This window comes from Meriones unguiculatus, chromosome 3 (genome assembly GCF_030254825.1).
Source record: "Meriones unguiculatus strain TT.TT164.6M chromosome 3, Bangor_MerUng_6.1, whole genome shotgun sequence".
NCBI lineage: Eukaryota > Metazoa > Chordata > Mammalia > Rodentia > Muridae > Meriones > Meriones unguiculatus.
This window is the reverse complement of record NC_083351.1, coordinates 36,786,805-36,813,058: the sequence shown is the minus strand read 5'-3', so window position 1 is coordinate 36,813,058 and position 26,254 is coordinate 36,786,805. Positions and strand designations below refer to the sequence as shown.

The 26,254-nt window shown below is 45.9% G+C and overlaps 1 long non-coding RNA gene across 1 annotated transcript; it reads right to left on the bottom strand.

The window, feature by feature from the left end:
- Positions 1-11,695: 11,695 nt before the first annotated feature.
- Positions 11,696-24,294, bottom strand: LOC132653045 (uncharacterized). Its single transcript, XR_009590690.1, has 4 exons — positions 23,137-24,294; positions 21,931-22,113; positions 19,559-19,631; positions 11,696-14,429 (listed from the first exon to the last, which is right to left on the bottom strand). It is a non-coding gene; the product is annotated as an uncharacterized LOC132653045 (long non-coding RNA).
- Between the last annotated feature and the right edge of the window lie 1,960 nt (positions 24,295-26,254).

The following is a 26,254-nucleotide window of genomic DNA, read 5'->3' as shown; positions in this document are numbered from 1 at the left end:
GTACAGCAATAGGTAACAGTTGGGGGGCTTATGAGACCAGGCAGCCCACAGGTGTTGTCATGTGCTGCTGATCAAAGGTTATGGTCTGCTGGAGAGGAGCAACCTGGTGATTCCCATGGGGAGGGGGGCGGGGACAGATCGTAGCTTGTATGTTGAGACTGTTACCTCCTAAGGCAAAATCTATGGTATGAAGGACTCCTGTGGTAAATCGTCCACAGGATAAATGTGTATTTTGTAAGATTAAGCTACAAAGTAATTAATAAACACAGCCACAGCATACAACAAATCAAAAGAAAGCGAGAGTCAAGGGAGGAGAGACTACAGACAGGGTACTGTGCCTTCTTGCGCAGCCGGTGCTGGCATGCACCTCTATGAACAAAGAGCATGTGTTCCACTGACATGCTTCTTTGTCAGGGGCTTCACTGCCAGAGGCATAAATAACACAGGCAGCACAGGGTGTGTCTCACTGCCCTGCCAACCTCTACAGGACTGTCAGTCCAAGGGCCTGAAGGGGCTGCTGTCCCAGGGCCTGGTGTTAAATATTGCTGTGCTGAGCGTCAGTGCTAATGGCCTGTGTGAGGAAGAGGGACAGTGTGCAGTCATATCCAACCTGCAGTCATCATCTTGTCCATGAGTTTATGGTGCGAGCTAAAGGTGGAAGGAAATGAGGGAAACTGAAAGTGTTTAGTTCTGTTAGGGGCAGCTGTACAAGTGGGTTTCTTTCCACTTCCATCGAGGCTAATGTTCATCCAATAAGTTATGAAAATGCCAAGCAGTGTCAAGCTGTAGCACTACTCTAGTCTGAATACCACCTGTGCGTCAGAATGTGTATGCATGCCACTAAACTCTAAGATGTCGGAAAGCAAATACTGAGCATTGGTAACTTTTTGGACTGGCTCCTCACTTCAGATTGACAGAGAACCCAAGCCTTCCACAGACGCTGTGGTAGGAAACACTGAGGATTAAAAACAACAACAACAAAAACCATTACTCTTTAGGGCTGGCAAGAGGCCCAAGAGGGTGGAAGGAGACAACTGACAAATTGTTCTCTGATCTCTGCATACATGCTCTGTTGCACTCATGTGCATTCAAACTCATAGGCACACACTAAAGTGAAAAAAAAAAGTTGAAATCGTTACTCTCTAAGTACTAAATACCTCCATTCTTCTCTCCCCAAACACATCATTGGTAAGGAGAGAGAGAAAATCAGCCATGTATGGAGGCTTGTGCTTATATTCTTAGCACTTGGAAAGCCAAGGCAGGAGAATACCAAGTGAAACCAGTCTGGGCAATTTAGTGAAACTACCTCAAAAGAACCAACCAACAGAACTGGCTGAGGTGGCCCACCCACGCCTTTAACCCCAGCACTTGGGAGGCAAAGGCAGGTGCATCTCTGACTTCCAAGCCAGCTGGGTCTACAGAGGAGTTCCAGAACAGCCAGGGCTACACAGAGGGAAAAAAAAAAAAAAAAAAGTTTCATAAAAACAACAACACCCTGATTAGCCTTCCTACCATTATGATGAATCTGAATTATTGTTTTGGATTCTGGCAATGCTGTCATCCCATCACCAGCTGGACAAAATCCGAGACCTCGCTGAGTCTCGGGTTACCGATAACATTTTTATATGTAATTCTTCTCACATATCACTTTGTTTTGTATGTGTGAGTGACCTTGTGTGGCACAGCCCACAAGTGTTAAGATGGTTTTCCAGAGGAGATTCTACTTAGATTTTTCAGACTCGATGGCATCACCTTTACTAGACCTGTTTTTGTTTTTTTGAGACAGGGTTTTCACTCCGTGGCCCCACTGGCTTTGAACAATGATATCCTGCCCCAGCCTCCTGGGAGGCCCCTGCTTCTCTCACTTCAGACATGCCCACCTGGGTACAGCTCCTCTCTAGCCCAGCGTCTGACACTCCCCTTGCCACAAAGCAAGCCCAAGATCCCCCTTCAGCCTCCAGGCTCCAGAGCCCCCTGGAGCTTTCTGATGGGGCCATAATGTGTGGCTGCTGCCCCACTGTGTTTATCCCACCCCTTGGCAGAGGGCTCACCTCAGACTCAGGATTTGGATAGCCAAGAGGTCAGCTTTCCTGTCTGTTCCAGCCCCTGGTCTTTCTTGAGTAACTTGGAATGTGCCCCTGAGTTAGACTAGAAAAGAGCTGAGTGCCCTTCCTGCCATCAGCGGCCTGCCTCTTACCATCTGGAGCCTCTCCTAGCACACAGGGATTCCTTGTCCAGGAGGAGTGAGGGCTGATCCCAGTCCAGCTCCTGCTGACTGCAGCCACCATCTGGTCCCCAGCTCTCCTCACCTGCTCCTTCCTGATCAACCAGGAGCCTCTGCACTGGAGCTGCCATTAGTCCTCCCTCCCTCCAGACCCTGACAGCTCTGAGGTGCTTTACCTGGCTCCTTGAAGCAATGGTCTCTGTGATCAAGGTCAGATCCCAGATACACTGGTACTCTCATTCTTGGAAAGGGAGCAGCCAGGCTCCTAGCTTTGTGTCATAATTATCTGTGAGTGTACTGTAGCAAACTTGGGAAATAAACAGAAATAAATGAAAAGGTCAGCCTGGCCTGGTGAATCAGGCCTGTAATTACAGCTACGTAGGAGGCAGAAGCAGGAGGATCACAAGTTCAGGGCCAGTCTGAGTACACAATGAGGCTTCACTTGGAAATAATAGATTAATTAATTTAAAAAATAAAGGTCTTAGAGATATAGCTCAATGGTAGAACAGCAACCTAGTGTGTATGAGAGGCCCTAGATTCAATCCCCGAGTGGCCACAAATAATTGATTAATTAATTAAAAATAAAAATGGTCTGAGCTGGGCGGTGGTGGCACACGCCTTTGATCCCAGCACTTAAGAGGCAAAGGCAGGTGGACCTCTGTGAGTTCAAAACCAGCCTGGTCTATAGAGCAAGCTCCAGGACAGCCAATGCTACACAGAGAAACCCTGTCTCCAAAAACAAAAACAAAAAGTCTGCTCTGGGGCCTGGAGAGATGACTTACAGAGTGTCAAGTTCAATTCCAGGCACCGGCATAGCTGCTTGCAACTGTAACTCCAGTTCCGGAGGATTGGCACCTTCTTCACGCAGACATAAATGCAAGCAAAACACCAATGCACATGAAAATAGAATAAAATTAAAAAAAAATTCTGTTAAAAACAAAAGTCCAGACATGTTCATGTTTTGGTGTTCATGTTTTGGTATTCATGTTTTGGTGAACAGAAACCACCACTACCAACAACAACAAAACACAAGTCCTCCTCCAAGGATCTGAGTTGGGGTCCCAGCATCCACATACATCACAACCAGTTGTAACTTCAGAGGTATCTGACTCTTCAGGCCTTCTTGGCCACTCACACTCACATGTACATACACACACACACACACCCACATACCCAGATATACATATACACACAATTTAAAGTGAAATCTAAAATAAGCAAAACCAAACCTGTACTACTTGCATACACAGCCATTAAGGACATGCAAGCTTTCCTTTCACCTTTGCCTAAACGGGAGGTTATTTTGTAGGAGTCTGGCACAGCAGGCCTGTGGGTGCAGGCTAGACTGTAGTCCTAGCAGTCAGGGAGGCTGATGCAGGAATGAAAATTCCAAGACAAAAAAAAAAAAAAATTGAGACCTTGTTTAGAAATAAAAGTTTAAAAGAGCTGAGGAGTCTCGTGTGGTGGTGCACGCCTTTAATCCCAGCACTCAGGAGGCAGAGGCAGGCAGATCTCTGTGAGTTGGACACCAGACTGATCTACAAACAGTTCTAGGACAGGCAGGGCTACACAGAGAAACCCTGTCTCAGGGAGAGAAAGACACACATACACACACAAACACACATACAGAGACAGACAGAGAAACAGAGAGCTGGGGATGTAAGTTAGTGGTGAAGAAGTTGCATGTCATGCATGAGACCCTGTGTCCCCAGGACTGCAAAAATGAACAAGCAAATAAATGGAGGGGCTGAGTGTAGCCCCGTTGCTATAGGGCTGCCAAGCATTCACAAAGCCCTGGGTCAGAGCCAGGTTAGCCAATGCTAACCACAGCGGTACATGTCTGTAAGACGGTCACCATGGAGGCGGAAGTGTTACTGTCTCTGCTGCCGCATGTTAACTGGGGAAATCAAGGCTCCTTCTCAGGGAACTTAGTCTCACTAATAAAGTAATTTAGGAACAGACTAAAATGGCAGCTTGAGGACTTTACTAGAGTTTAATAGAAAAATCCCAGGTCAGGCAAGCTGTAAATCTTGGCAGCTGCTTGGAGGAGAAGAATGAAGAAAAGAATGGTGGGAAAGCCTTATCCTTTCACTTAAGGCAGCATGGAGATCAGACACAAAACAGGAGCTTTAGAAGAATAAGTAGGGACTGGAGAGATGGCTCAGAAGTTAAGAGCCATCTTAACCTCTTCCAAAGTTTCTGAGTTCAATTCCCAGCAACTACATGATGGCTCACAAGATCTATAATGAGATCTGGTGCCCTCTTCTGGCATGCAGGCAGAACACTGTATACATAATAAATAAATCTTTAAAAAGAAATTAAGAACACTGACTGCTCTTCCAAAAGGACCGGAATTTGAATTCCCAGTGCACACATAGTGGCTCATGGCAATCTATAACTCCAGTCACAAAAGATGTGACACTCTCACTGGCCTCAGAGAGCAACAGGCTTATATGTAGTGTACAAAAATACATGCAAGCAAAATACCCACACACATAAAATAATAAAGAATAAAATAAGCAGGGAAGTCCCATGTATCAGAAAAGCACATGGAGGCGGAGGCTGTGGTCAGCACCTGAAAGAAAATGACAAAAGAAGAGAAAAAGATCTTCCAGAGACTTGGTGGGCAGATCCTGAAGCTCTCTCTGGTTGGCTCCACAGAGAGTGCCCAGGGGGTGGAAACTGGTGGTGCATGCCTTTAATCCCAGCACTGTGGAGGCAGAGGCAGGTGGAGCTCTGTGAGTTTGAGCCTGGTCTACGGACTGAATTCCAAGACAGCTAGGCTGCTGCTCAGAGAAACCCTGTCTCTAGAAAAAAATACTATCTCATTAAAGCAATAATTATTCCTCATATTTCTTTAATTTATAATGAATTAATTAATCTGCCCAAGGTGGTCCCTTGGCCAAGCAGTTAAGCAGCTAAAATGGATGAAGTCCCCGGAACTCGCACTGTAGAGCAGGCTGGCCTCAAACGTACAGAGATTCACCTGTGTTTCCTCCCAAATGCTGGGATTAAAGGCATACTCCACCACCAGCAGCAACAGACAAACTCTTTTGTTCATTTTGTTTATTTGTTTCTGAGACAGGGTTTCTCTGTGTAGCCCTGGCAGTCCTGGACTCACTTTGTAGACCAGGCTGGCCTCCATCTCACAGAGATCTGCCTGCCTCTGCCTCTCCAAGTGCTGGGCTTAAAGGCGTAGGTGACCACACCCAGCTCACGAACAAACTCTTAAAGGGAGAGACACTGGCATGTCTCCACTCACAGGTAGATTTTATTCCTTAGTCTAGGAGGCAACGGCTTTTCCTTAATGTACCTTCAATGCTTTTTAAAACAGAAGTTCAAGTTCTCCTTTGTCTACATAGTTCAAGGCCAGGTGAGGACGTATGGAGTGGCTCACAGGCTTCATTAGGAATTAAAAGTATAAGACTTGAGGAATATAGAAGTGAACCCTTGTAACCTTGGATTAGAGAAAAGCTTTCATAGACACCAAAAACAAAACATATACAATTAAAAATTATCAAAAACTTTAAACACATTAAAATGAAAAATGCTTGTGTTTAAAATGACATTAAGAAATTTAACTAGGGCTGGGTATGGTAGTGCATGCCTTTAATCCCAGCACTTGAGAGGCAGAGGTTGGCATATCTCTGTGAGTTCAAGGGCAGCTTAGTCTACAAAGTGAGTCTAGGACAGCCAGGGCTTGCTACAGAGAGAAACCCTGTCTCAAAACCTGCCTGCTCTCCCTCCCCACCCCCCACCCTGCAGAAGAAATTGAACTGGGTGTGATGGCTCATCCCTGAAATCTCAGCACTTAGAGGCAGAGCAGAGTGATCACAATTCAAGGTCGCCGGGCATGACAGTACACACCTTTAATCGGAGGCAGGTGGATCTCTGTGAGTTTCAGGCCAGCCAGGTGTATGTAATTGAGATTCTGTTTCAAAAATAATTTTTTAAAAGGAAAATTAAAAAAAAAAAAAAAGAAGAAGAAATCAAGAGGTGAGGGTTCATGAGGTCCCACCAGGGGTAAGAACAATGTTTTCAATGGTGTAACTGCTAGTAGGAAGCCCATGCTCTTATAAACAATCCCTCATCCAGGAGCCTGTAAACCCTAAAATCCATAATCAGGGAACGAGAGGGTAGTGAGAAACCAATGTGATCAAAGCACATTATCTATGTGAATGAATATGTTATAACATAGCCCATTGTTATGTATAATTAATAAATGTGAATAAAAATTAAAACAGAGCTGAGCATGGTGGTGCATGCCCTTGATCCCAACAGAAACAGGCAGATCTCTGTTAGTTCAAGGTCAGCCTGGTCTATAGAGTCTAGGATAGCCAAGGCTACACAGAGAAACCCTGTCTAGAACAACAACAACAACAACAACAAAAAAAAACCTAAATAAATAAATAAATAAAATTAAACAGAAAGGAAAGACAGTAACTAAAGCAGCTTGGTGGAACAACCACAGAATCCTATCACTAGGAAGATGGAGGCAGGCGGTTCAGACATTCAGGATCATCCTCAGCCACAGAGAGTCTGAAACCAGCCCAGGCTACCTGGGACTCCTAACCCCCACGCCCAGAATCAAAACCCCAAGTGTGGATGAGATCCAGTCTCTTGCCATTATAGTTTTCGGGGACAAAACCCAGAGGCTGTAACGTGTGGGCCAGGTACTCTCCCTGCCACTGATATGTTTCCCCAGGGCTTTTACCTTATTCATTTTGAAACAAGGTCTTCCTACATCACTCAGGCTGGCCCTAGTTTCCCACCTGTGCTGGACCCACACCCTTGTGTCTGGCTGGTGGAATTGTCAAACGGAGCTACGGTTTGTAAAACGGTTGTGCTTCCTCTCAAAACTGTAAGCATGGAATTATTACATGAGCCAGAAGTTTAATTTCAAAGTATGCCCAATAAAATCTTTTGTCCATCTCAAATTTGTTCACAAGTGTTTACAGAAACGTTAGCCACCACAGCTGTCAAAGGGAAACAGTCCTAATGTGCATCAGCTAATGGATGAATACATTAAATCTGTATGCCCATACAACAGAGTATTACTCAGCCACAAAAAGGTATGATGTACCGACCCATGCCGAAGCTTAGACGAGCCTTGAAAATATCATGCTGAGTTTAACACATGAAAGACTACATATTGTAATTTCTTTATATGAAAAGTCAAAAGAAGGCAGACCATTACAAGCAGATAGTAGGTCATATGTACCAGGGGGGAGGAGAATGGGAGTGACTACTAAGGACTCTGGGATTTGTTTAGGTGAGAAGAATAGAACATTCTGGAATTTGGTAGTGGTGTTTGTAGTAGATCGTTATGTTGCCCTAGTTCCTGGAATAACAACTCGTGAGACTCATTAAATATTATACAAATGCCTAGGCCATATAGCTAGGCTCATCTCCGACTAGCTCATAACTTAAGAGAAGCCATTATACTGATTTATATTCGGCCACATGGCTTGTTACCTGAGTTCAGGCACCATGCATCCATCTTCTTCACATCTTGCCAGCTGAAATTCACGCCCCTGTCTCTCCCCAAACCTCTCTGCCTACCAGGTGTTCCTGCCTAAGTTAGAGGCCAGAGGCTTCTCTAATTGAGTGTTGCAGCCATACAGCAGACAAGGATTCCCTGTACAGGTGTTGCTTGTGTTAACGCTGAGCTCTGCACTGTAGGAATGCAAACTCTCAGCGTGTGGACTGCACTTAGAAGGCAGAAAAATCCTGTCTGGGGGAAGAGGGAAGACTGAGCCACTTTCTCCTTCCTCTCCTCCTCCCTCTCCCTCCCCTCTCTTTCTCCCTCACTTTTGTTTGTTTTTTAGACCAACCAGAGCAGAAAAAGCTTTGATCTGAGCACATTGATTCACAGCTGTAATTCCAGCACGTGGAAGGCTGAGGCAGGAGCATCACGGTAAATGTGAGGACAACCTAGGCTATACAGCATGCTCCAGGATAGAGACTGAAAACAAAGGACGAAGGAAGAGGAAAGACTTTGACAGACAGAGCCACCCTGTGTTCTTGGCTTCTTTCAGCCTTTCTGTTCAGAACAGTCTCCTCTGTGTGTTTCACTGAAGCTGGTATTCTCTCTCATGAAGGATTACTTGATTCCAGAATCAAAAATGAAGTCAACTAAAATCTTCACAATAAATTATTGCAATTCTGTCTTTTTATCAATGTGATGGATGGACTTGCTCTTACCCCAAAGCCAGGAGAAGTGAATGCACACAGAAAAGGCCCTTAGAGAGAAAGAAAGACATCAAGAGAATTACAGAGCTGGAAGTGGTCAGGACTGAAGGTCCCTGGGGATGGACTCATCTTTCAAAATCAACAGCTTGGAGAGGCAGGCCTGGAACTGCAGGACTCTGACTACTGGTCAGAAGAGGGGCATCTTTGTCATAACTTAGACCCTGAGTGCTGATGTGACAATATTTATTGCCTGGAAGGACATTAATAGATAACTATTTAAACCTTACATGATTATTATAGCTGTAGGCTTTCAGGTAAAGAACAAAGACATATCATTGTCCCCTCTCTTAAGAGTTAAGTGGTGCCTGTTTGGAGTCATACTGTTTCTACTCTAAGAGTTTAGAAAATGGGAAAAGTGGGGAAAGGGCAGGAGTTTAGTCTCTGGACAGTAGGCTCTAAGAGGTATGAGATCCTAGGATACTAGGCCCAGATATGGAGGAAGACTGTACCTTTGAAAATGTACAATGCCACCCCCACTCGCTGCCACCACCCTCACTGCTTTTTTTTTTTAACTTAACCATTTCATGTCTCTCTCCCAAATAATGTTCAACTAGTCTAGTTACAGACTACCAAAAGCGTTCCAGCCAGGCAACTTAGTGAGCGCCTGTCTCAAAAATAAAACATGGGGGGGGGGAAGGCTGTGCCAGTTGTAGTGGGGCATGCCTTTAATCCCAGCACTTTTATCTCAGCTCTAGAGGCAGACACAGGCAGATATCTGTGAGTCTGAGGCCAGCCTGGTTAGTCCACAAAGAGATCTCCAGGACAGCCAGAGCTCTTTTACAAAGAAAACCCTATCTTGAAAAAAAGAAAAACAAACAAACAAACAAACCAATCAAACAAACAAAAGGGCTTTGGAACACAGCTTGCTAGCATACAAAGCCACAAAGGTCTGGGTTCAGTTCTTGCACGCACGCACACACGCACGCAGGAGACTGAGCTAATAATGTGCTGCTCTCCTCATCTTTCCAAATTCCTGCAAAGACTTAGATAAATTTGAGGAAAAAAAAGAAACTTCCAGAAAGTAGCAGAAAGATAATGGCCATTCTAATGGAAATGTGGTTTTTATATGTTATTATATGTTATTTTTATATGTTATTATGATGGTGATGTTATATGCATACACGTGCAAATTACATAAATTACATGTTTGTGTTCCCATGTGTTGTACAGAATTATATATTATTCCTATTTAAGTGTTATATATGTGTTTGCGTATATGATCATTGCATATATATATATATATATATATATATATAATTTAGAGATTGACCCAGGAGACCCAATTCCTGATTAAGCAGGGTCTGAGAAAGAGGGAAAAGATAAAAGGGAAGAAATAGGTGGAAGGTCACATCCCCGGTGACTCCCTTTACCTTGCTTAGCTCCAGAATGCTAATAACCAGTCTCCAAAGGCGCGAGATTAGAGGGTTCTGTTCTGGAGAAGGGACTGATTTAAGATAACTAAAGATGCCTAATCTGAGTGATCATATTGAGAGGACCAGGCCTGACCTCCCCCCACAAAAAAAAAAAAAAAAAAAAAAGGTCATCTGTCCCAGGAACTAGGGCATAGGTCACCAATTCCAGGAATAAGAAAACCATAAAGTTCCCTACCCAAGGAATATCCTAAAGGTAACCTCAAGGACGGGAAGATATCTTACCTCAGGATGGAGCACTGTGCTGGGCAGCCCACCGAGCTAAGATTCCTGAGGTCTATAGATAGCCCGCTCAAGCTCCATGTTAGTTATGTGAGTTAGCCAATCACTCTGTAACAAGCTCTCCCTAATCGTACCCAATTGTGTAACTGCTAAGCTGAGAATTCCCGGTTCTTGCTCAAAACCCACTAAAAATCCTGCCATGCAGCTGCTGGGGTGCTCTTCTCTGATCCACTGCGTTGGTTATGGTGGAGAGACCAAGCTTAAGCCCGAATACAGCTCTTCGCTCTTGCATATGTGGTCTGGCTCCTGGTGGCCTTTGGGGACCCTAAGATCTGGGCATAACAATATTTTTAATTTTAGGAGCCTCTAACGCCCAATTTTTATGGTATACTCTGACACTGCATTAGTGTCACATGTGCTGAAATTTAAAAATTTTTAGTTCTACAACGTTTATTATCTTTTTCTTTTTAAAAATTTTACCTTGTATGGGTGCTTTGCCTACGTGTATTTCTGTGTACCACTTGCATGCCTAGTGTCCACGGAGGCCAGAGAGGATGCTGGATCCCCTGGAACTATTCTGAGCTGCCATATGGGGTTGGGAAGGAAACTCAGGTCCATTGCAAGATCTTAACTGCTGAGCCATCTCTCAAGCCACCTGTTAACATGGTCATTCATTCATTGATTCTTAGAGGTAAAACTTGTGTATGTATATAAGTATACACACACACAGTTTCTCCATTCTCTGACTGTTTCCACTTCCTCCAAGTCGCTTTCTAGCAGCATGGAGTTCCGATGTCCACATTTGGAAGGGAGGCTCCACAGAGGAGCTGGGAAGTCTGTAGGAACCAGGCCATCTCACAGGCTCATGGTATTGCTTTGGTGTGTCCTGGTCTCTTTCATGCCACTGTCATAAAACACCCTGACAAGAGTTTAAGGGAGAGGAGGGCTTATTCAGCTCAGATCCCCTGATGTTTGAGGAAGTCAAGGCAGCAGCTTGAAGCAGCTAGACACACCCACAGCCAAGGGCAGGGCTTACATTCAAGAAGGGTCTTCCACTAGGCTGAACCAATTAAGAAAGTCTCCTAAGGGCATGCCCACAGGCCAGCCTTAGACAATTCCTCATTGAAAAGCCTGTCCAGGTGATCATTATAGGGGAATCAGGAAGCCAACTGCTATTTTCATTGAGAGAACTACAAATGCCAATATTTTTAGTAACTATCTGTAAGGATGTAATTGTTGAGAAGTGCTATAGCATGGTTCCTTTGGAATTCTGGATGTGCTAAAAGTATGGAAGGACAGAGAGACAGCCAAAGGATGTCAACAACTCAAACTCCTCAAAAACTAGAAGGCAGTGGGCAATTCTCATCTGCAACATTCTGAGGAAAATGCTTGAATGAAAAAAGGAAATAAAATAAAAAACACACCGTTAATTCCAGCACTCAGGAATTCGAGGCCAGCCTGGTCTACATAGTAAGTTTCAGGACAGCCAGGGATACACAGAGACACCCTATTTTGAAAAACCAAAAAGAAAAAAGAAAGAAAAAGGAAGAGCATTACTTCTCCTAGGTATGTTAAAAGAGAAGGTTTATTGTAGCTATGGCCAGAGGCAGGGACATCGAGGTGAGTCCAGATTGAACGTTATTTTGACCTGGGCAATGTGAGGGGAGGGGAGAGCCAGAGAGTAAAGTGTAGAATGGGGGTAGGGTGGGGTGGAGGGGAAGCAGCTCAGTCCCTGGGCTGGAGAGCTCAGGATAGGGGTGGAGCGCACCAGGCATGCCCTTAGGGACTGAGGGATGCTGGGAGAACCTGGCAGCCAGGTCTGCTCTGATATGTTAAATAGGCACCTCAGCCATTTGTCCCAGGTTTGAGACCTAACATTGCTCTTTGACTTAAAATTTATACCGTGAATGTAGTGAGATTTTCATTTGATAATAAGGACAGGATAAAGACATCTTTTCCTTTCAGACAAGGTCTTAGAACACTGGCCCTTGTCTTGTGCTCCTTTTTTTGTTTTGTTTTGTGCTTCTCTTCTTCTTCTTCTTCTTCTTCTTCTTCTTCTTCTTCTTCTTCTTCTTCTTCTTCTTCTTCTTCTTCTTCTTCTTTCTTCTTCTTTTATGTTTTTTTTTTGAGACAGGGTTTCTCCGCACAGTCCTGGCTATCCTGGACTCACTTTGTAGACCAGGCTGGCCTCACAAAGAGGCCAAAACTCACAAAGAGCCGCCTGCCTCTGCCTCCCAAATGCTGGGATTAAAGTCCTGTGCTACCACCACCTGCCTACAACGTGCCCCTTTTTAAGATCTTTTGCTAAGATTTAATTTTGTGGACTGGAAAGATGGTACAACAGTTAAGACCACTAGCTGCTGCTCTTCCAGAACTCCTGAGTTCAATTCCCAGCACGCACATTGTAGCTCGCAACTATCTGTAACTCCAGCTCTAGAGGATCCAACACCCTCTCACAGACAAACATGCAGGCAAAACACCAATGCAAATAAGATATATTATTATTTTCTTTAAATTTAATTTTGTCTGTTGTGATTGCAGGTGCTCATGCAGGCCAGAAGAGGGTGTCAGGTCCTCTGCAGCTGGAGTTACGGGCATTTGGGAACCACTGGTTCTAAGTGCTGGAAATCAAGTTTGGATCCCCTGAGTGAGCAGAGAAGTACGTGCTTTTCACCACTGAGCCATCCCCTAAAGTATCTCTCTTGAGGGTTCGGCACCAGAAGCTGCCATCAGCAAGAACTTTGAGATCGCTAGATGGTAGGAAATTATCACTGTTCAGTAAACAGAAAAAGGGGCTGGGGGATTCTTGGATCTCAGGGGTAAGACTGTATGTACTCCAGCAGCAGGGGATGTTGGTCCAGTGTGGCGTGATGTGTTACTTAGATGGGTCCTTCCTCTTTGTGTCTCTTTCAGCAGAGGGGGTAGGATAGTGACCTCATCCAGATTGTCCCAGCTCGGACATGCTGGAATCTGGTGCTAATTCCTTATTATTGGACGTCACCACATACCCTATCAGTAGACCCAAAGGGTGTGCCTGTTTCATTTTACATTTCAAACCAGAGCAGGTAAGGCCATGACAGATGGGGTAATATTTCAGCCGTCTTTCCTGTGATGTGAGATAAGTCCTTGGGAGGGATAAGCTGGGTGCAGGGCCGATTTCAGGAGCACGCTGGTGCATGCTGGTGTGAATTCAGTGCTGTCTGCTGTTGATAAGCAGGTTACGGGGTCTCTGCTGCATGAGATGGACACAGCATTTTGTATCTGCGGTGCTCGGCTGATAGATCTCAAAGACCGTACCGCTCAAACTTCAAGTCCTTTTCCTCAGATACCTCTTCTGGCCTTCCTTCAGTGCTTCCTTCCTTTCTCTCATGCTTCCTCCTTTCCTTTATGTACTTGCTGGTGCCGGGACTGGACGTTGGACCTCATGAAGCTGAGGCAAGCCCTCTTTCACTGAGCGACATCCCCCAGAGGTTTTCCTTTTGGACAGGGACTCCTGAAGCTCAGACTAGTCTTAAGCGTTCTCTGCAGCCAAGGCTCATCTTGAACTCTGACTTTCCGGCCTCCACCTCCCAAGTGCTGCAGTTACAGGCGTCACTCATTTTTCTATCCCTCAGGTCATTAGGAAATGAACTGCTCTCGAAGTTGACTTGAATCTCCTCATTCCCTGGGGACTGAATCCAGAGCTGCTTGCATGTTAAGCACATGGCTCACCAGCTGAGCTGCATCTCTGCAGCAGGGCTGAAATATCTGTTAAAACAAGGGATTCTTCTTAACCATGCGTATGCGTGTGTTGGTATGCGCACACGAGTAGTGGTGCCCTCAGAGGCCAAACACATCAGATCCTCCTGGGGCTGGAGTTACAGGCGGCTGGGGGCACCCACGTGGGATGCCGTATGTCCGGAGCAGTATGTCCTCTTAATTGCTGAGCCACCTGTAGGCCCAGAGCTGAAATCTGTACTTCCTGGAAGTATTCATTCTAGATTTGCTCTGCAGGGTTTCAAAATACAGCAGTGCTCACTGGTCACAGTTGCTGGTTGCTGGTCTTCGGAACCACTGTGGGCCATATCTCCTTGGGTCCCCCAAGTGTTTAAGGAGATCTGAGTGTAGAGGCTGGAGGGAAGGTTCAGTGGTTAAGAGCGACTCCTTCTCTCTTCCAGGGAACCCACGGACGTTCTGTTCCAGATCCCAGACGGACCAGATCATCATCGCCTGTGACTCCAACCTGAGGAGATCAGTACCCTCGTTTGGCCTCCAAACGCACTGAACACAGGTGGCAAGAACACACACACACAGAGAGATGACTAAAAAAGAAAATAAATAAAATCCATTAAAGATATCTGAATTTGGTTTCCAACATTAAAATGTCATGAGATTAAATGAAATGTCATGTAATTGTTAGTGTGTATATGTCTGTGCGTGGTGTACATGTGCACGCGGTGTGAGTGCAGGAACGTGTGTGGCAAGATCATAGGACAATCACTGTTGCGAGTCGGTTCTCATTCTGCTACGTGGTTCAGATGCTGAAATATGGTCATCACTTACCTGGCAAACGCTTTTACCTGCTGAGCCATCTTGCTGGTCTCAATGAATTATTTTTTATACATATATGTAATTTTTGTTGTTGTTTGAAACAGTCTCACAGTAGCTTGGCTGGCTTAGAAGTCACGATGTAGATCACGCTGGTCTTGAACTCAGAGATCTGTCTGCCTCCAGCTCCCAAGTGCTGGGATTGAATGCTTGCACCATGGCTGATCATATATTTAATTCTTGATATGTTTTTATTACAGTTACTTATTTTGTGAGTATGTGTAGACATGTGCATGCCTTGGCGCACGTGTGTGTGTGTGTGTGTGTGTGTGTGTGTGTGTGTGTGTGTGGTAATCAGAGAAGTCACTTCTCCTTCTACAGTGTGGGTGCAGGGATTGGGCTCAGGGCAGCAGGCTTGGCTCCAGGTGCCTTTATACACTGAGCCCTGTCACTGCCCATACACATGAATTTGAAGACAAGTTCTCATGTAACCCAGGCCAGCTTCAAACTTGCTATGTACCGGAAGAGAGGGACCTTGGATTTCTGATCTTCCTGCCTCCACCTGGAGAATGCTGAGAGATTTGTGCCATGCTTTTTGCTGGGATTGTTTGTGGCTTTGTTTTGCTGACACAGTTTCATTAGGCCGCCCCAGCTGGCCTGAAACTCCACCTCCCTGGCTTGGCCTCAGTGTGGGGAATACTGTTGGGTGCCACCATGCTTGGCCAGGCAGTGGTGTGTCTAACCCCTTTCAGGAGTGTACCTGTGGGAAGAGGGGCTACGAGGACTTCCAGGATGAGCGAACCCCTGAGAAGAACTGCCCCCCAGATGCAGTGAGCGTCCCTTACTTTGTGTGTGCTAAGATCCACTCAGGATGCCGGCACCTTCACCATGTAGTCTTGAACATTTTGCACAACAAAAGGAAACCTTGAATCCATGAAGGAGTCACTCAGGTTTGGCTGGGGTGGAATCCTTTCTTTGGTCTGTTGTCAGTCCCCTGTCTGGTAAACAGACATGTTTGTTCACAGTCTCACCTCGAAAAGTTAGACAAAATATCTCAGCTTGGTGTCACAGTAGAGATCCTCCTCCCTCTAAGAGTACACCCAGCTTTAGATGGTGTCTGTTGTGTGTGTGTGTGGTGGTGGGGTGGGGGTTTCTAGAAATGGAAACCAGGGCCTGGAGAGATGGCTCAGTGGTTAAGAGCACTGGCTGCTCTTGAAGAGGACCCAGGTTCGGTTCTCAGCACCCCCATGGTGGCTCCCAACCATCCATAACTCCAGTTCTGGAGGGTCTGATATCTCCTTCTGACCTCCACAAACACCAGGCACACAAGCGGTATTCATACATACGTGCAGGCAAAACATTCATGATATAAAAATAGAATAAATCAATCTTAAAAAAAATAGAAATGGAAGCCAGAGCCTTGTGCAAACAGGCTAGTACCCACCATTGAGCTCTGCTCCCACCTCCTTTGATATTATAAAGATATTTTGAAAGGAGATCTCTGAGAAGTATACAGAATGCATTTTGAGACCTCCCTACATAGGTCATCCAAGACACTGAGGTTCAGCTTGTGTGTGTGTGTTCTGCTTGCACATGTTTCAGCATGTATGTGTGGACTAGAGATCAACGTTGGGTGTTGATACTCGGGAGTAACAACTTGGTTTGTTTTTCATTTTTATAATTTATTTATTTTTCTTCTTTCTTCTGTTTTATGGTTGTGAGTCTAGCCTTTAACATCTGAGCCATCTCTTCAGCCCCCTTCTCTCTTTCTTTTTAAAACTTTCTTTTCTTTTTTTTTTTCATATTTATTTATTTATAAGTGGGGTCTCACTATGTAGCCCTAGCTGGCCTGGAATTCACTGTGTAGACCAGGCTGGCCTTGAACTCACATAGATCCACCTGCCTCTGCCTCTGTCTCCTAAGGGCTGGGATTAAAGGGGTGTGCCACCGCAAGCAGCTAGAATTTATTTATTTTATCTTATTTTTTGAGGAAGGGTTTCTACGTGTAGTCCTGGTTGTCCTGGAACTCACTATGTAAACCATGCTGGCCTCAAACTCACAGAGATCCTCTTGCCTGTGCCTCCCAAGTACTGGGATTAAAGGTAATGTGCTGCTCCTCACCCCTGCTTTTTATCTCTTTTCAAGAGAAGAAAACTTTTATTATCAAATTAGTGAGTATCCTTATAAGTGTCAACAGCCTGTAACGCTGGCAAGGGAGAGGAAGTCTACAGTTTTTCCATCTACACCACAGCAGAAGTAGGAGCTCAAGGGAGGGACCCATTCCTCCACACAGCTGGAAGCGCAGAGACCACCACAGGGAGGGGCGTCTAGGACATCTGCTGAGGGCAAGAGGTGGAGGCAGCCAAAGGCTAGGCCAGAGAGAAGGTCCCAGGAATGCAGGGTCCAGCCCCTCTGGGTGATGTTAGCAGGGGTGTGTAGGCAAGGGTTATTGTACAATCAAATGCTGATTTCTGCACCCCCTCCCCATATCTGGTTACAATCCTGGTTTTGGGAATCTGTCTCAATGCTGTCTCCACACTGCTCCCCAGTTGTCACCTGATATGCCAATAAAGCAGCTTACAACCAACTGATGAGCAGGCGGGAGACTAGGGCTGGACTTCCTGCCAGCCATGGGAGGAAGAGTTAGAGGAGGAAGTAGGGGATTCAGCCATGGGCAGAGGTCCAGGAGACATCAGGAGAGAGGAGCTGAGCGAGAAAACCATAAAGTGCAAGTTTCTCTGAGGTTTACACTGGGAGGAAGCCAGGCTACCCTAGAGAGTTAAAAATAGAGTAACAACTGCTCAGACTTGTGCTGTGAATTTTGATAAAACAAATAATATAATAGAGTCTCAATTATTTGGGTGATGGCCGGGTTAAAAGAGAAACTGAGACACGAACACAAGTTTATAAAAATTAACAGGGGTGTCACGGGCTCAGGATCCTGCAAATAGGACATCAGCACAGCGGAGACTGACAGCCTGGAGCACTCATTTGCTTAGTGTCCTTGGAGTTGGCAAAGCTGGTGAAGGAGCCTGGCTTTTTATGCAGATGCTGGGGTCAAGCTCATGCCCTCATGCTGGTGTGGCAGCTTTGTTGACTGAGCCGTCACCCCAGCCACAGTACCAGCTCTCAGTGACTGTTGCTAGTCCAAGATGCTGATGTCCTTGGACCCAGCCTGAAAGTTCCCCAATGCAGCTGTCCCCTCTGATGAAGAATCTCGCAGCCTTTCTACAGAGTTGAAGTTAGTCGTGTAATAACGGCTCGTAGTTTACATTGTTCAAAGGAAGGCCGGAGAGATGGCCTCACCACCTGTAACTCCAGCTCTGGGGGATTCCATGCCCTCTACGTACACATATGCATGTATATATAAACATACACAGGCGCAGACCTATACATAAATAAAAATATAATTAATCTTAAAAAATTCAATAAACCCAATGATGTGTTCGTGTGTGTGTGCGTGTCACTGGGGACTGAATTTAGGGCCTCACGCGTGCTCAGCAGGTGCTGTGGGTACCAATGTTCTACATCCCCACTTCCTTTTTCCTTTTTCCTTTTGAGACAATGTCTCACAGTGTTGCCCAGACTGGACTTAAGGTCATTTTGCAGCACGAGAAAGTATTGAACTTGTGATCCCCCTGCCTCAACCTCCCAAGCAGCTGGAATTATAGACTTGCATCAGCGAGCCTGAGACACATTCATAATAGCAGTAAACCTGAGCATGTTTGTTTTAACTGCATCACAGACTTGTTTTCAAAAACATTCTTATCACTGTACCATCCATCAGTTCATTTTTCATGACAGTGATTCCCTTTCCCATGGGATGAGGGTCATCTTGTCCTTTGGGATACCGTCAGGCAGCAACCGAGCCACGAGTTGCTGGCCCCTTCTCTCCTAACGATCACAGCTCATTTTATTCTTTAAGTATTCTTCTCTTCTATAATTAGCATGCTTATTATGCAGTGTATTCCAATGTTAATGTGCGCACTGTACTGACGCTATTGTGAGAGTCATTTTGCTCAGGAGCTAAAATTATGTTGCCTGATGCTAGGGGCTCCGTGCTTGAAACCTGTTTCCACACGCGAGGAGCCAAGGCCGTTTAATGAGAACACTGAGCCGGAAGGAGATGAGCCTGACAATGTAGCACCTGTAAACTAAACGGGGTCAACAAGTAGAGAGGCCTGCTCACTTGGAAAGAGCTGCCCATCACTATGGAGACTGTGCACACTCGAGGAGGCTGGCCGAAGGGCGTGCTTCACAAGGCCCCTGGTGGAGCTCGACATTATTTTCCTTCAGGTTAGGACACTAGAAATCACAGTTCTGACCCCTAGAAATATCTCCCAGTGGGGGCCGAAGAGATGGCTCAGTGGTTAAGAGCACTGTCTGCTCTTCCAAATGGACCCGGGTTCAATCCCCAGCACCCACATGGCAGCTCACAACAGTCTGTAATGTCAGTTCCAAGGGATCTGGACAACTTCAAACTAACGCACATAAAATTAAATAAATTACTTAAAAAAAAAAAAAGAGAAGAAATATCTGCCAGGAATTTAGCTAAAGCCAGATCAAGTTCTCGCTTGTTGGTGAGTGTACTTTTTTGGTGACTGTACTTCCGAGGAGAGTGAGCCTGTCCTGAGGCCTGAGGTCTGTTTGCTTGTCACAGATCTTTGGATAGTCATGGTCAGTCCCCTCAGTCAGTTGTCAGTTCATTTCTTCCTTCCTTCCCTCCCCCCCCCCTTTTTTTTTTTCTTTTAGACAGGATCTCACAGCACACCCCAGCAGGCTGGACTTGAATTCAAAGAGATCAGCCTAAGTGCTAGGTTATAGCACTTGAGCCTTCCCAGCTCTCTTCCCCCTCCCCACCCCCCGACGCTGAGAACCACCCATCTGGCTGTTGTCTACTCACCCAGAAGCCAGAGCACCGGCCACACCTTTACTGTCATTTCCAGGGGTACATTCACTGTCCTGCTCATGACCATCTGAAACCACCACAAATATTTGAAATCATATATTGCCACATATTCAGATCCCAGAACAGGGTCAGTCATTTGTCATCACCTTTTTAAACCTGCCCCAGTTCATTAGCTTACTTCTCTAACCTGAACTCATCTTTTCTCTCCATCAATCTAACCATCAATATCACTATTTTTATATTAATCAAAGTTTAAAATTCCTGACAAAGCTTCATCTACCATCATAGACTCGGAATCAAAATCTTGCACACACACACACACACACACACTCTCACACAGAGCTCCAATACTTTCACTTCTCCATCATAACTATTGACTTGTGTGGCCTGGGAGAGGAAACACCAGATACTACTCCAGCTTACTAGCTGATGGCCAAATTGTACAGGGAGAGTGTGCAGTGAGTAAGTTCTACTAAAGGGCTAAGCAGGGCAGGACAGAAGGCTGGGATGTGAAGCCCGCCCATGCCCAGGTGGGGAGGTAGGCAGGCTGAGTCCAGCTGAAGACAGTTCCTAGGTCCTGTTATAATTTCATAGAATAAATCAATGACCAGGAGAGAGAGCCAGTGCTAAGGTTGCCAATCAGTGTGCCAAGTGGGAAGGAAGAGGCCATACGAGAACAGTCTGGGGTTACCAGGAGGACAAGGCTAAGGAGAAGACAGGACACAATGTCTAGGGACACAAATTGGACGCCCAGCTGCAGGGAGCCATATGGGGCCGCATGTAAATGTGAGCTGGGACTGCATTGCAGTTCTGATGTGAACTGTCTCCTGAAGGCCATGAGCTCAGGGCTCGGGTTCCAGCTAACAGAAGTTTCGGGAAGTGGGAAACATTATGAGGTATGACCTAGTGGGAGGAAGCCGGTCACTGGGCCATGTCCTGGAAAAGCGTATCTTATCTCTGGCATCCTCCTCTCTTTCTTTTTACTTCCCTGTTCTCCTGATAGCCCTTCCTGCTATTTGGCCTTACCACAGCCCTGAAGAGATGGAGCCAAGGGACCATGGATTCAAATCCCCGAAACCATGAGCCCAAATAAATAATTTCTCCTTTAAGTTGATTTTCCCAGGCATTTTGTCACATGGATTGAAAGCTGATGTGGCATAACCCATAACCTCTGTGTCAAGAACCTGTGGCACACACCTTTGAGCACAGCGCTAGGGAGGCAGATGCAGATGGATCTCTGTGAGTTCGAGGCCGCCTGGTCCACAGAACAAGTTCCAGGATAGCCAAGCCTACACAGAGGAAGTCTTGTCTCAGAACAAAAAATGAAAAACAAATGAACAACAACCAAAAAAACTTGTCTAGCATGTATAAGGTTCTGGTTTGATCCTCAAATGTGGAAAAATAACTAAATAGAATATATTAATTGTTATTTATTTATTTATTTATTATTTTATTTGTATGAGTATTTTGCTGCTTGAATGGCTGGTCCCCTCAGAGATCAGAGGAGGACCCTGGATCCCTTGAGACTGGGGTTATAAACAGTTGGGAGTTGCCCTGTGGGGTCTGGGAACCAAACCCAGGTCCTTTGCAAGACCAACAAATACTCTTAACCACTGAGCCATCTCTCCATCCCCTAAATAAAGTAAAATAAAATATGAAAGTGCTCAGTCATGTTAACTCCCTTCAGGTGTTCAGTTGCTGTGTGTGACTGATTAGGGCCTATTGGATAAGAGAGACTGTGTGTGTGTGTGTGTGTGTGTGTGTGTTTGGTGCTGGGCATCAAGCTGGGAGTACTGAACAACTCTACCTCTAAGCTACGGCTACAGCCTCAGCCTTTTCATTCTTGTGGGTTCCTAAGAAGGCCAGGGAAGAAATCATTTGCTTTTATTTCATTTTTTTTTTAAAGATTTACTAAAAATTTTTTGCTTATTTTATTTTATTTTATTTTATTTTATGTCTGTCTGTCTGAATGTATGTCTGTGTACCATGTGCATGAGGTTCTTGGGGTCCAAAAAGGACACTGGCTCCCCTAGAAGTAGAGTTTCAGGTGGCTTGTACTGCCTAATGTGGATGCTGAGACTCGAACCCTGACGCTCTGCAAAAGCAGCAAGTGCTGTTAACAGCTGAGCCAGCTTTTTAGCCCCTGGGACATCACCTTAGTGGGTATCTTTTTAAAATCACATTTCTTTGTTTGTGTGTGTGTGTGTGTGTGTGTGTGTGGTGTGCAGATGGAGAATCAAGGAAAACTTTCAGGTCAGATCTCCCCTTCCACCTTGTGGGTCTCAGGGCTCAAACTCAGGTCTTCAGTCTTGTCCACAAGTACCTTTATGTGCTGAGCCATCTTGCCAGCCCAGAATATCACTTACATGTAGTCATTTTTCCATGCTTTCCCCCAGCTGAAATGTCCATCCATTATGAAATCCCTGGTGCGTGACTGTATGCTACAGGAACAGGGCATTCTGAGGGGCACGGCTCTTAGTGACAATACTTAGGACTTATTAATGCTGCACCACCTCTTGACCTTCCTCCAGTCTTGAGGATGGTATCATCTAAAAAAAAAAAAAAAAAAAAAAAAAAAAAAAGACAGGAGCTTACTCTGTATTCAGGCTGGCCTAGAACTCACACCTCATACTTCAGCTCAAGCTGGCGTTTATATCTTCTTACCAGTCCTCCTGCCTCAGTCTCCCCTGTGCCGAGATTACCATGACACTTTCACTAACAGAATTACCACCCCCAGTTTAAGACGGAGCAACTGGACTGGGATCCAAGACAAAATATGGCAGGAGCTAGGATGGAAGGAAACACTGGCTGAGCCAGCCAGACCTGCTGAGTCCACCCCTCCGTAACTGCAAAACAGGTTTATACCAAAGCTTTTGACCCACTGGCTGCAGCTGTTGCATAAGCCAGGCTGTCATGAAGGTCTGATTTATGCGGCAAGACATCTTGTTGTCTTGCCTGTGGACACTCACTAAAACGGAAGTCGACCTTCTTTTTTTAAAATTTCCTGTCCCCACAGGTCACAGAAGTTCTATGAAGATCTAGCAGTTCTACTTTTTAATCTCTCGAGATCTGGCCCTTCTTTCCGTAGCTCCAACTCCCTCCTCGCCGTTCCCCTCCTACCCAGAAATCTACCTCCAGGCTCTGAGAGCTAGTGGTACAGGCCCACACATTTCCCCGCTCCTAACCGTCTCATTGTCTCACTAGATTGTAAGAAAGGCTCACGGGGCCCACAAGAGCCTCTTCTGTTCCAGGTTTTTCTCCAGCCTCACTGGGCCTCTGCTTGGAGTCAACAAGTCCTTTCTGTCTCTGTGTCTTTGGACTTTTAGATCCGCCTCCTGCCTCTGCCTCCCAAGTGCTGAGATTAAAGGCATGTGCCACCACTGCCTGGCTACTTCCTCTCCTTTCAATCTCCCTCTTCTTTTTTTTTCTTTTTCTTCTTTCACTCCCTCCCTCCCTCCCTCCCTCCCTTCCTTCCTCTCTCCCCTCCTTCCTTTTTTTTTTTCTTCCCTCCTTCCTTTTGAGACAAGGTTTCACAAAGTACTTCAGGCTGGCCTCGAACTTGCTCCTCCTACCTCTGATTCCTAAGTGTGTGTTCTCACAGATGACACCTTCCCCGGTGACTTTCCACACTCCATCTTCTGCGCAGTCTTCACCGAGCCTGCAGACAGATCCATCGGAGATGCCCCGAACAGAAGGCGTTGGTCACCGCACTTCCTGCACATGATGCTGGTGGGTCTGTTTCTCTCAGTAAACTGTGAGGTCTCACAGGCAAGGCAACTGTGTGACTCATCTCTCACCCCCGAGTGACAGCACAAGTCCTTACTCATAACCAGCACTCACTGCTCGCCAGGCAGACTAGCTGACATCCCCACCCTCCTCAGCTTCTGCTGTGGTTCCGAGGAATGACTGCAAGGGTCCCTTGGGCTCCTCAGCAGGGTCATGCTCCTGGGAGCTCACCCACTGGCAAAGGCGGATGGCCCTGGAGGTTGAGGGTGTGGGCAAAAGCGAGAGTTCTGCAGCTGTCCTGCTGAAAGCTTCTCTGTCTGTGGCTCGGACTCCAGCGTCCCTTGTGCCGCCCAGCACAGCCGGTTCCTTGTTTTTCATTCAACACTGGACTCCTTAAAGAATGCTCTCGAAGAAAACCATTCGTGGCTAACTCGGGGTGGGGGGTGGGGGCGGACTGGTGACGATGGTTTTTGTGTATAGTAAGAGTGTGCCCGGCTAAAAAAATGTGAGGGCTGTTAGCAACGCTGTTGGATGTAGCTAGCGTCTAGCTACGCAGTTAGATCCACCTCAAACTCATGGCCCTCCTGCCTCTGATCCCTAGTGTTAGGATTACATGTGTGAACCCCCATGTCTGGCTCCATGCGCTCTCCTGTACCTTGATGGTCACCAGCCTGATTGCCTCATGCCTTTAACCCCAGCAACCTGGGGGCTGAGGCAGGCAGATGTAGCCTGGCTGTCCTGGGATTCTCTAGGTAGACCAGGGTGGCCTTGAACTCTCGGTGATCCGCCTGCTTCTGCCTCCTAAGCACTGGGATGCTAGCTTTGTGCCACTCCACCTAGCTTCAGGATGACTATAAAGATATTACTAATGTCCTGAAAGGGAAAGTGACTGGCCGACCTGTAGCCACACACATTAAAAGAAAAGGCCTGTAGGATTAAAATCACTCCTCCAGGCCATGAGGCAGCAATCAGACTCATAATACATGGGGTTCTGCAGTTTTCTTTATTTGGAGATAGGGGTATAGTTAAGGAAGAGAGGATTTTGGACTGGCACTAATGTAGCCCAGGATGGCCTCAAATTTATCCTGTAGCCAAGGCCTGATCCTCCCACCTTTACGTCTCAAACGCTGGGATTCTAGATATATGTAAGCACTCCTGGCTTAGGGGTTTCTTAAAAGCAAAAACCAAAAAAACCCAACACACCCTGCTTAAAATAGGAACCCTTTTGTATCTTCTTTTCTTTCTTTTGTTTTTGTTTTTCCGAGACAGAGTTTCTCTGTGTAGCCTTAGCCATTCAGAGACTCTGTCAGGCTGGCCTCAAACTCAGAGATCCACCTGCCTCTGCCCCCTCTGCACCTCCAGTTCGAGGATTAAAGTATGCTACCACCGAGCAGCAAGAACCCTTTTTAAATGACCTGTGTCTGCAGAGGGACTTCAGTTATCTCTTGGAAAACTTGGTTGGATGACATGAAATATTGCTCTCTCAATGTCTTGATTTATTTTGAGATGGCGCCTAACTGTGTTGTTCAGGCAGCTTTGAACTCTGGATACTCAAATCTTAACCTCCTAAGTAGATGGGATTAAACGTTTCATAAATTTAGCATATACGGTCTCTCGATTTTATTTCACTCTAGAAATGATGTGTTCTAAGGGGATTTCCAGAACAACAAGTACTGCATCTGCCTGGTTTTTCAAAGAGTGAAGACTATACTGTTTCAGCCACCCACTTACCAACCTATGCTTCCCTTTCTGGCTCTCTACCACACGGCCTCCTACCTGATCAATCTTTGCTTCCTCTACCTGTGGCGACCAGGATTTACAGCCAAACAGATTTCCTCACGACACAAGACACAGAAGTGTCAGCAGCCATGGCTGAGATTTTAATTTAACTCCTACTGAGAATTCAATCCCTTCTTAGCTGGCATGGTGGTTCAGGTCTGTAACCACAGCGCTCCGTACTCAAGAGGTGGGGGCAAGAATATTGAATTAAGGAAGGTTTCACTCCATCCCCTAGAGATGGCTAAGTCCTTCAGGGTGCCATCTTGGGGAGTAGATAGGAGAAGGAGGTAATTAGGTTTTTGCTGTTGTTGTTGTTTTTCCCCCCACTGGCAGGACCGGCCATTGAACCTATAAGGTAGTCAAGCAATCCACCACAGAGCTGCAGCCAAACCAATAGGTAATTTTTTGTTTGGTTAGTTGTTTTTGAGACAAAAATCTTGGCTCATGCCAATCCTCCTGCCTCTGTCTTTGAAGTCCTTAGATTCACCTTAGATTCAGGTTATGCCATTATGTCTAGCTTGGGAAGGGAGTTGTTTTTGGTTTTGATAGGGGATATACGGTCTCATGAAGGCCAGGCTGGTCTTGAGTTTGCTGTGTTGTGGGAGAACGACCTTGAATTTCTGATCCTCTTGCTCCTGTCTCCTGCATGCTGGAATCACTGGTGTGCATGTACCACCACAGCGGGGTTTATTTGGTACTGGGGATCAAGCCCAAGGTCTTGTGCACGCTAGGCATGCTCTCTACAAGCTGAAGCACATCCCCAGGCCTTGTTTCTGCTTGTTTTGTTTTTAACGTGTTTGTGAATGTATGCCACATTTGTGTAGGTGCCTGTGTAGTCCAGAAGAGAATGTGGCATTCCCTGGAGGTCATTGGGAGCCACCTGTTACAGGTAGTGGGAACTGGAAGAGCGGGAAGAATCCTTTGCAGCTAAACCAATCCTCAATCCTTGTCTTTTGAGGCAGGTCTCATGTAGCCCAAGCTGGTTTTGAACTCACTACGAGGCCCAAAGTGACTTTGAACTCCTGACCTTCTCTCCCCTACCTCTTAAGTACTAAGCGCTGTGGTTGCAGACTTGTACCACCATGCCAGCTAAGAAGGGAGGTATTTGCTTTTTCTTTGGATGCAAAGTTCAAAGTTCAAGGTTTCACTTTATAGTTCAGTCTAGACTGAAATTTACTGTGTAGG